Genomic DNA, 11,700 nt, shown 5'->3' on the forward strand with positions numbered 1-11,700 from the left:
TTAAAACATCAATTTTATTTAGTGTAGCATGTTGGCAAGGTGTTCGTAGTCATTCTTCCTCCCACCTATTACAGCTGTCTTGTTATTTATCTTCAAAAGTGTTTTTATGATAGTCATCTTGTTTAGATGGAACACGGATGTGAGTAGAGAAGGTTGTGATTTGGTGATATTCCTTATTTGAAGTTGGAGGACAGGGTAGTTGTATCACTTTTGGGCTCATGATATAAGTAGACAGGCAATTTAGTGGTTCGATTTTCTCTCGAGTATAAATTGAGAGAAGGATAATAAAAAGAGCTTAAAGATGTTAAGTACATATGAGAAATTATGTAATGTACCCTAGTTTTGGTAGAAAGATCATTGTTTTGTTTTGCATCCTCATGTGATAGCATCCTTCATTCTCCACCCATTATCTATAATTGACTCCCTATTATCTTTTCTCTATCCTCCTCCTTTATCTAATCTATATATATTTCTATAACTTGGGGGCCATTTTATAACTATAGTTGGGTGGTTTTTTGGGAAGTTAGGGCCAATACAATATTTCATTTTATTTTTCTTAATTTTATTATTAAATCCACTTACAATTTAATTATAATGGGTGGCTTGAATTCCTTGATTGGCCATTTGAGTCTATGTATCATTCATTTTTAAGACGTGATTGGTCTCCTCCCAACTGTCAAATGACTTGAATAATAGATTTCGCTCTACTCACATCTATTTCAATTTGGATACTGGAAGCTTGAGAGAAACTAGTGAGATGGGAGATTATAATTTGATGAGTCCCTACCATTGCAATTTTTTTGAAGTAATATTTCTCAATAATAGCACTCCTTTTATAAGAGTTGATGATTCTTCCATATTATTTTCTGTTTCACTAATATTCCATGAATATTTCAACAATGTTTGTACCTTTGCAACATATATGACTCTTTGGGATCTTGAGAGGCCCTAGTTACCTTTCGAGGCCAATGAATGATAATGCATACATCCTTTGACTATAGATCCACTTGCTAATATCACTACTTTATGGGTTATTTTGGGAGGATCGATTCTCCTGAACTGTTCTTGATTTATAACGCCTTGATTTTGAGATATTCGTTTAATATTCCAAGTTGATAGCTACTTTCTATCACTTTGAGTTAAATCTCCGCTACAAATTTTATCTGTGCAATTTGTAATGATAGTTTATGCTGTCAAATTAATAGTATATTTTAATATTCTTTTCGATGAGACTTCAAATGTTACAAATTATTTTAACAAATTTGAATGCTAGGGGTACTTAGGAAGGTTTTCCATTGTATCCTTAGCAACCCTTCCACTTTCTTTAGGACAATTCTTTTCTAGCACAAGGGGGGAACCCCTAGAAAATATTGTTTTTTATATTTTCTTAAGAATAAGATGGATGTTGGAATTTACTGAGACTAATACTTATTGAATTGGGTTGTGGAGTTAAGACCAATGAAGAATAGGGTTCAAATGTTATGGAGAGGCATGGCTAAGATATTAACAATATTCTCTAGCCAACCACATAAGTCTTTTCAAATGTAGAAATTAATAGAAGGGCCCTTCCAAAGGACCCTCACAATAATTATGAAATAAACATATATAACATGTAACCATGAACAAGAAATGGAATAAGAACAAAATCCATTAAATGAACATTGATTACAACATGGATAGTTACACCTCGACCTTTTCTTCTCAGTGGAGCAAGGTTTCCATTCATTAAATATTAGATCAATCATTTGTAAGAGTAATTCAAGCCCTCGTTGTCTTTATGCTTTAACTGAATGCAAAAGAGTGGTCATACAATCAAATATGGATTTACACATTGTTTATCAATCACAATATAGTTGTCTACTCTAACAATATCAACTTTTGACTAAAGGGAGGTTAGTTTTGGGAGTGCATACAACTGTTTACTTTTTTATTATTGTTTCTTCACACATGGCCTAGGTTTCCATGTCATGAAGGAAGAGTTTGATGAAACACATCATTAAAGAAATCCATTTTGATAAAATAGTCAATGTGACTATCAAATACATTTTGTAGAGTACATCCAAGAAGTACAAAAGAGAACACAAAATATGGCAAGTAATAAAAATAATAATTTCATAATATGATAATAGAACTTGAGACAGAATGGTTTCAATTTGGGTTAAAGATATTTTTCTTAGTACTCCCTTATTTTCAAGATTTCAAAAGGAGATATTTGAATTCCTGTAAAGTGAATCCCCAATGATTAAATATTAAATATGAATGACAACAAGTTTTTAATCAACTGCATGCCAATACTTGAACTTTATTGTGTTTCTCAACAATGTCATTTCTGGTTGCTTGAGAAAAAGAAGCAATTGTAAACATATTGTCAACAATGTGCCACTTTAAAAAAATCGTTTTCAAGTTCACTAGACATGGAAGACTATAAAAAATGGGAGAGTTGAATTCAGCTAGTGATGCAAAATGTCTCCAAAAAGTTTCAATTCCTAATGGACCTAGCAATGTTAATAAATTTGTAACAACAATCTGACAGTGTTTTCCAACATTAGATTATGACATCATCTATAATTTTACATGATGCATTTCAATAGAATAACTAGGTTGTTTGGAATGAGATAAAACCAATTGGAGATGTTACAGTTGTAAAAATAGCCCCCCTTAAACAAGGGAATAATATAATGGCTATATCTATAGTTGTCTTGGCTGAAATGTAAGCAATAAAGTGGACTTGTTAATGTTGAATTTTTATGGTCACCTATTAGATTTTGTCCATAACTTTATCAGTCACCCAATGTAGAGACTAATTCAAAGGTAATTGGACTCCAAAAAATGTAAAGCTATAGTTCTTGAGTTCCTTAGACTTTAGTAACTTGTTATAGGGTTGGGAATGTAATTTTATATGTATTTTATTATGGCCGATGGCAATTTTTGTTCGAAATTATTACGAACAATGCTTCTATGTGTCATACTATTTGAGATTACTACTTTTGCTTATGTTAAGTTCATTCTCTTCCTCTATTTTTATAGTGAAGTATGAGTAGAAGGATTGGAAACCTTGGATTACCTAGAAAACTTACGAAATAAAGATAATTTTACTAAGGAAAGTGATGCAATCACGTTTGAGTTCGGGGTAAGCAAGAGCACACAGGTGAATAACTTTGGAACTTATTGTTATGGCTATATTTTTGGCATAGCTAATGAAATAGGTGAACCTCTTAATTGAATATTATTTTTTCATGGAGGAAGGTGAACATAATCTATCTTAGCACCCTCACAAAAATTACACTCATTGACCATGAGAAGAAGAGGACATCCTAATTTTTATGATTTAATTATCTTCTGATTTTTCCAATTTCATGTCTTCATCATTGTATAGAGCTAAAAAAGGGCCAAGAAAAAGTATGGGGTTCAATTTAGTTATTTTCTAAATTCTTGAAAATCACCTCTTTATTCTTGTACCTACATCTTAGATCTTTTCTATTTATCTCAAATTTTTTGGGGGGAGCTACTCTTGCACTCCCAATTTATATTACATATATTATGCTTGATCACTCTATCTTCGCCACTCCCCATAGGTTATTTTCATCATCTTCCACTGCATTGTTCCCTTTGGTCACTCCCTCGAAGATATTATCCACTAGTGCATTGGCCCCTACAGAGTTATGGATGAATAATGAGGAGAGCCTGAATTTTAGTCAGCCCACACCTTAACCACAAATAATATACCTTAGATCTTCATTCCCTTATCACAAATATATGCTTCGGAACTTCAATCCTCTATCACAACTATATGCTTCAGAGATTTGTTCCATTGTCAAAAATATATCCTTAGATCTGAGCCTTGTATTTTCACTCGATTCCACAGAGATATACTACAGAGTTTCGTTAACTTCTGTAAAAGAAATATCACATATTAAGGTTATTTTCATGGAGGTTATACTTCAAAATTTTCATCCTTATTTAAATAGAAAGGTTCATTCTTCTTGTACAAAGACAAACGACATAATTTGGACAAGACCACAAATTCTATTCTACAAAAAATTCAATTTGAATTATTGCTACCTCAAATCCATAGAAATAAACTTATCTTTCCTTCCATGAGCTCTTTGATCTTTTTATTCACCAATTTCATTTCTTCACTAAATTATTCTTGGACTATTTCATACCTTGGACTATTTTTTAGCTTATATGACCCACAAGTTCCTTAGTTGCTTCTCTCTCACCAAACTCCTCTACTAGAAATGGAGGAGGCATCGCTTTTATATATGTGATTTCAACTTAACATACACGTCTTTCGAGTAGAGAAAACTTGAACACAAGGAGGCCAACATGAACATAATGATAATTCAAATTATTCTCAATATCCCAGGGAGACAGTAGTTATAAGAATTTAAAGGCATTGGCATCTGATGCTTTTGCTACTTCCTGTGGGACTAATCAACAAGGTGTTCATTTTCTTCCCTTTTTTTCTTCCACATATTTTCTATTGAGTAGATGGAGAGGGAAGATCATTAGTTCAACACCCTCTCATGTGCTTAGATTTGAGGATTTAGTGGCAATTTTCATTCAGGTCACTTCATTCAAATATTTGGTGGGATTCTTTGGCATCGATTATGTCCAAAATTTCATCTCTAGGAATAATGATGATGATGATGTGAAGGAAGAGAAGGAGCTCATGAGCCTTGTTTCCAAGAAATAAGTCATTTCTAAGCTCAACTCAAGCTCATGAACCTTGTTTCTAAGAAATAATTCATTGCTAAGCTCAGCTCAAGAGACTTGTATTGGGGGATAATGAGGATGGTCATATTGGTACTATTTTTTGATTGATACTTTTATAGAGCTCATTTTCCTTTGAAAAAATTCTGCAACAATTGTTGTAAATTAGATCCTCACACAAGAACAATATTATGTATAGAGATCTTATCTTATCATCTATCAAACATTTCTTAACAATCTCAAATTCCTAAACAAATTCATGTTGAGTTCCTTGATTTCATGTTCTCTTTTCCCTTTCACAAGTACTAAAGGATGGTCAATATAATGACTCCTTAAATCTTTCTCGAACATAGCATAGTTGACCCAATGTCATCAATTAAAATACCTCAACAATTTCATCTTGGATCTTCCTATTGAAGTTTTTCAACTCTTCGAGTTTGTCCATCTTGAAGGATATTCCTATAACACCTTCTTCAACATATATATAAAACTTGATGTAATACCATATGGTTATAAATGGGAAAAATATGACCTATCCATTTTGTTATCATGGATCATCTATACACCTTTCTTTTGTTTCTAATGTATAAAACACCATTAAATTTCCTTGCTTAAAAGAAGGAAATACATTGAGAGATCACAAAAAATAATATCAAAATAGATTTATTTATAAGTCCAAATTAACTCAACGCATTGTAATCCATATATGTTATGGAAGTGGAAGCCTTGATATAAATGCATACTCTGTTTGTTTGATTGTAGGAGGTTTTGTTGTTTTATTTCTCAGGGTTATGCAAAGGATATGGGGTTATATGGGGAGCATGTGGGTGCTCTTAGAAATTTAAGGCTGAGTAACTTCAAAACCACTATGCTTTCAAGGATAAGTTTTATTTGTGAAAATATTGTATGTCTCACCTCACAAACTGGTTGAACTTGTCAATGCTCGAATATCACAACTATTTAATATCCAACCCAGATATTAGATTCTTGAAGTGAGAACTTTATCATTACAGTGCATCTAATGCATGAACAAGGAAAATTTTAGGGGTTAATATTCACAAGTAGGCTAATTTTCCATGATTTTTCCAAAGAAAGATTCACCAAATTCGATTTTTTATAAAAATGATTTGCCCAAATTTTAAAATATAAAATTATTTTACCCTAAAAATCACCAACATTATATAGAGAGTATACATAAAATCATTATAAATTTGAATAATTTTACAAATACATCAATAAACATTTTATAGTTTTCATATTAGGGATTAGTGAGAATTGCCAATGTTTTAAACTTCAAGATAATTTCCATCCTTAAAATTTTCCATGTGCATGAATCTGTATCTTTATTACAATTGCACTCTTATTGAAAAAAATGATAAATTGCATTATTAATATAGCCCTCAATAATCATTCACTCATAGTAACCCCTTGAGACTGGAGCCACATTTACTCAAAGTTGGGCCACCACCTTTATAGGCATTAGTTGTCAATCGATGTGATCTAACTGTGGTGTCTATAAATGCATTGAAAAAATCTTGTCAAATATTGTGTTATGTTATCAATTTGCTACAATTCAATTAGCCATAATCAACTCCCTTAGCATTACGTATATTTTTCATTGAATTATAGCTAATGTTTGAGGTGTTTTTTTATTAATGAGATATCTTATATGTGCTTGAGGTAGGCTATTGATGGTCATTTCTAGGTTCCTAAAGATCAGGGTCTTCATTTTGGTGTTCCCCTTGATTCTGAAGGTTAGTATTGTCTAACTGCAAAGTTAAAGTTGATTTGTTTACCAATACATTTATGTTTCCAATTCATTTCATAAGCTCACTAAGTTTTTTCCTCGTGGATGTACGACTCGACATTTATTTTAGTTGCATAATTTGGTGTTATCGATGATGAAGAATGCCCATTTGATTCTTGGAAGATACAAGCATTTATAATTGGAATCTAGGGAACCTCTTGTTCTCCATCATCTTGAGATTTTGAAATTTTTACGCCCTCAGTTAGAATGCCTTTATTTGATTTGGAACAGTTATAGTGGACCAAGGGAAGTACAAATTTATCTTTACACATGAAGAAATTATGGACTATTTTGGATATGTTTTTGTATAGATGTTGCATGGTAAAGGGGTTGAATTATTATTTGAAATGGGCATTTTAAATCAATGTCCAGATGGACTATGTTAGATTTGTTTTCGTACAGATACTTCAATGTAAATGGGTTGAAATTTAGGATGCAACTATTATGTAAGATGGGAAATTTAAATCAATATATTGGATGATTAGGAAATTTTCATTCACTTGGAACATATAGTATGTTGGCAATATGGCAACAAGGTTGTTGGAATGTTTTGTCAAAGATTGATATTATTGGTCCTTCCGTCCTCAGACTCATTCTTGTGCTGATAATATGCCTCTGTAGCAATACATTGAATGGACTCCACAAGTTTTGTGGGTCATGTTGCAGGATGGGACATTCACGTAACTCCATTGAGTTATTTTATTAAGTTAAAAATAAGGTCTACATGATTATAGTTTTTATAAAGACTATAGATCATGTTTCAAACATTTTTTTTAAAATCAATGCTCATATATGTAATTTTAAGGATTGCCAAAACTCTTCACATGGCCGATTTCATTTTACATGGCATCCACATCTGAGGTTATAAACTTATCAAAATATAAAATGTGAGCATGGAGCTCTTAGTTTATATTTATTTATATCTCTATATGGTTAGCTTCAAATAGTATCCGTTGTTTGGATTAGTCTACAATGTGGGATTATGTAAGGGGTAGGGGATTGCAATATTAATACATGAATATATTACATACTCATTATTTTTCATGAGACCTAGCCTTACACCCACTCTATTATATGGATTCTCTGAATCCTGTTGAAGCCTCACTATCCAATTTGACATATATAGTACTTGGACTACCCCCCTCACTTCAAGTGTTAGCTAATCGAATGACTCAGATTCTAGGGTTAGAGTTAAAGGGTTATTATCAACATAGAATCGTTTAGAGGAAAACCTTAGCCCATGGGAGAAACTTAAGGGGTTTTATATTTTGGAAGCACTAATTTTTTATATTACACCCCTTTTCTATAGTTCACTAAAAAATTATTGTATTCTATCCATGAAAAATAAACCCGATAAACATTCCAACCATTGTTTCTCCTTGTTTTCAGGTAAGATTTGCTTCCAATCACCTCTAACTTCCATGAATGGCACTATTTAGGGGATATCTTACCCTCTACCATTCCTAGTAATCAAAGATAGGGTTGAATTCACACCAAATTTTATGTGTTTTCTTGCATATATAGTTTGATTCTCTTGTATAAATGTGTATCTAAAATAAAAAGAAACTTCGTAATAGATTGATTCTTCCCAATGAGTGTTGAGAAACACTCTCTAGGTTTTTATGATATGCATGAAAGTAGAGGAGTGATGGAGTCAGACATTGGCCTTTCAGTCATGAAATTATATTTTTCCCTATTTCTCCTCCATGGATTTGGCAGGTTTGTGCTTTGTTTAGGCTTCATAGGTTTCATATTTGTTTCTTTGTAGCTATAAGATGGTTTCGTACATTATGGACATTTCTTGTTAGCTTCACTTTTACAACAGTAAGTTCTTTGTCTTATGACTTTGAGAATTTGGCACCTCAGTTTTGACATTTATATGGGTATACTTTGGTTTATATTCATGATATTCTCTCTCCTATCACTTGGAATTGTGATCCATTTATTGCGTAGGGATTTTTCATTCACAATAAAATGCCCAAGTCTTTGGTCCAGTAAGATCAATTTATCACAATGGTGTCCTCAATAGCGTAGTCACTCCAACCCATCAGACTTCAAAGGGAAGTCCCAAGTGTAAAAGAAGGTAGATGCTTTTGTTTCCAGGATATCAATCTAAGTTTGTTATCTATTATTCGAACACAAGTCAACAATGTGAAGGAGACATAGGACTCATGAGCCATAAAAATAAGAAAAAACTTTAATGATCATCTATGAATTTAATTATACCTTTTAATTTAACTATACCCATTATGGTTGCTGACAGAATAATAGTGATATTCATCTGTTCTATTCGGTGGATATCAAGGCATGCACATCTATGATTTGGTGGCCACTTCACTCTGGTTCTCTGCTAATGGTATGTATTGAAAATTGTTTGCTTTCATTAATATGGGTCTATGTTATTGGGATAATGATTATTTGAGTTTTGCGAACAAAAGATCGATTTTGTCTTGAAAATGAAACTGCAGAAAAATGGATGCTTGGATGCATTAATGAGCGTGAAGGCCATATCCTTAGTGATGAAGAATTCTAAGTAGAATTGGTATTTAGGTTTGGTTTTCAAACCAATGGATATAAAAATAATATATGGAAATGTTTGCTTGATGGGCCCTAACCCAGTTTCAGTGTTAAGCAACCAAGAAAATCCCTACACTACTAGCCCTTTCAGCATCAATCTGTGGAACGCAGACTAAAGGCTCACCCGAAGCAGTATGGGGGGATGCAGGAACCAAGTTTCTGCACCATGAGATGGTTGTGATGTCGGTTTTTAGACCTTTACTCTGCCTTCATGCAGATCAGTAAGTCCTTTGGGGCTTATCAATGTTGTTCTCTTATTCGTCCTTGGAGCCTCTCCAAAATTCCTCGATTGTGCTTCGCGAACCCTAAATAGAGAGATCAGGTGCTTACGCACCTTTGTAATTATCCTTACCTCTGTGTCTACTCAGATTAGCTTAACTATTGGTTAAATTTAACATGCATTACAATTATCTTCGCGTAAACATATATTCTTACTTGAATTCATATGACAAGGTAAAATACATAGATTCTCATATCGATATAGCATTAATTCTTAACCCCATTATTCAACATAGCATAATCGCAACATTCATAGAAAAAGTAAAGTAACGCACACACAAATGAAAAGTACACAGTAATTTCATAATACTTGTCTTTATTAATGATTCAGATTCTCAATACAAACTCTATCTGCCCTGTGCACAGAGCTACAGGGGTCCGTGGACTTAGGTACAGACTTCTACCCTAGGCCTCTATGTATTTAGCTGCATAACCTCTTCCTATGCTAATACTCTTGCTCTTAGCTCTTATAGACTCATCAAGTACTTGTCATTCCTTCTTTAGAATCCTCTAAGTCCTCCTTTTTATATTCCATGGTCTGTGGACCAAGGGCGGATCTCTAAAACCAACACCACCTATCTATACTAAGGGAAAAAAAACCCTTCTTGACATTAGATATATTCGCACTCCACGACCACAAAATGAGGAGAATTTACATTTCTTTATACAAAATTTAGGCCTTTTCCCCAAAAATTGGGTTTTTAACTCGAAAATTGACCCCTAGGGGACCCATTCCCAACAGGTCCCCAACACAAACATGGTTACTCACCCTCGAGTCACTCAAATGGTGCAGAGATTTTATCATGGAGACCTCCCAGTTCGACTTGGAAAACTACTACCTCAGTGGTGCACTGTGTTACTGCCTACTTCATCTCCTTGACTAACTTCTTTGTTGTTGACCCTACGCTGTCTGACTTAATCTTCTTCTGAGTCTCCTGCAGACTAGCCAGCTTGCCTTCAATAGTGGCCATGATCAGGTAGGCCTCATCTAGCCAAGGCTTTAAGCGAGCCTTTAGCATAGCTTCCTTGTGCTGAGATGCATCTACCTTCTCTTTCAACACCTCAGCCTCCTACAACTTAGCTAACCTCTATGTGATGGTGACAAAGCACGCTGTCACTTTGACTTCATCATAGCGCTACTGCAGTGCCTGCGCTTTTGTTTCTAGCTACTGTATAGTACAATCTTCTTGCAGGTAGGTGACTACTTCAAGCGACTTCTCGAAGAGTGTGGTACAGTCCTTTCACTGTGCTCTCTACTGCTGCTACCGTGTCTTTCAGATCAGTCTTGTGCTACTCTCTGATCTCTTGTGGAGTTGAAGGCTAGGCCTTCAACTGCAACTCTACAATTTTTAGGTTCAACTACAGCTAAACCTTGGCCAATTTAGTTCATGCATCGCGCACTCTAGTAGCGAGCTTTCAAACTATCACATCTATCGGCTCAGCCTCAGGAATGCCCAGCTCTGGGACATTCCTGCACGCCTCAGCCACGACTGTGGAAATGCACTGGTTCTTGTCTGTATTGTCTTTGACAAGGTTAAGGGAGGAGTCTCTCTACACGATTAGCTGGGTGTTGTTGACCTTCTGTTCGATGATCACCTGTAAGGCATGTTGTTCATGGGCCCAATGTTCCACGATTACATCATCCTACAAAAGGTGAAGTGCCTCATTGGGAAGCGTGGTTAGGTTGAGTCCAGCTCTCTTGAGGGCATTGATAGTAGGTCTGTTGACTTCATTCTTTGTTGTCAGTGCTCCATCCGACAACATTATTGCTCAGGGATCCCTTCCGCATAACATCCCTGTGGTTTCGGAGGTGTCAAGTGTCAAGCTAGCCGACACCATTCTAGTCTATATCTTTGATGTGTGGATGTGCATCACGCACAGACTCATTTTTATAACACCTAATACCTGTTGTTTTTTTTGCTCGAAATAATACAATAGTTCCACAGTGGCATCTCACACCATATCACCTATATCATTTAAGTCCCCCTATGTCAGGGTGATCAGGTCCAGAGATGTCTTGCTAGCATTGGACTTCTTTCGCAGCCCTAGTTTCTCTATATCTCTATTGCACTTGGTGCGGGACAGAGACATCTCTAGGTCCACTCCTCCTTACTCCATCTGATCATCTTCTTCCTCGGTCTCCAGGGAAGGTGACTTTTGACTCCAATGAGAGTCATGCTCCTCTTCACCTGCCTGTCCACCCGACTGTTGCACAGCAACGTGCTCTTCCTTGGCCTTGGCATCGGCCTCCTTTTTCCTCTTCACGGCCAACTGTTCGATATTCAACTTGGCTTCTTCCTTCTTCAACTACACGGCAGTAT

At 34.9% G+C, this 11,700-nt stretch overlaps 1 pseudogene; it reads left to right on the forward strand.

Annotated features, from left to right (window-relative positions):
- The window catches only part of LOC149226836 (chaperonin 60 subunit beta 2, chloroplastic-like), a 35,984-nt pseudogene extending 25,042 nt beyond the window's left edge, over window positions 1-10,942 (forward strand).
- Window positions 10,943-11,700: the final 758 nt, after the last annotated feature.

Source organism: Pinus tabuliformis, chromosome J (genome assembly GCF_031772625.1).
Source record: "Pinus tabuliformis cultivar Carrire ecotype Pingquan chromosome J, CPIR1, whole genome shotgun sequence".
Classification (NCBI taxonomy): Eukaryota; Viridiplantae; Streptophyta; class Pinopsida; order Pinales; family Pinaceae; genus Pinus; species Pinus tabuliformis.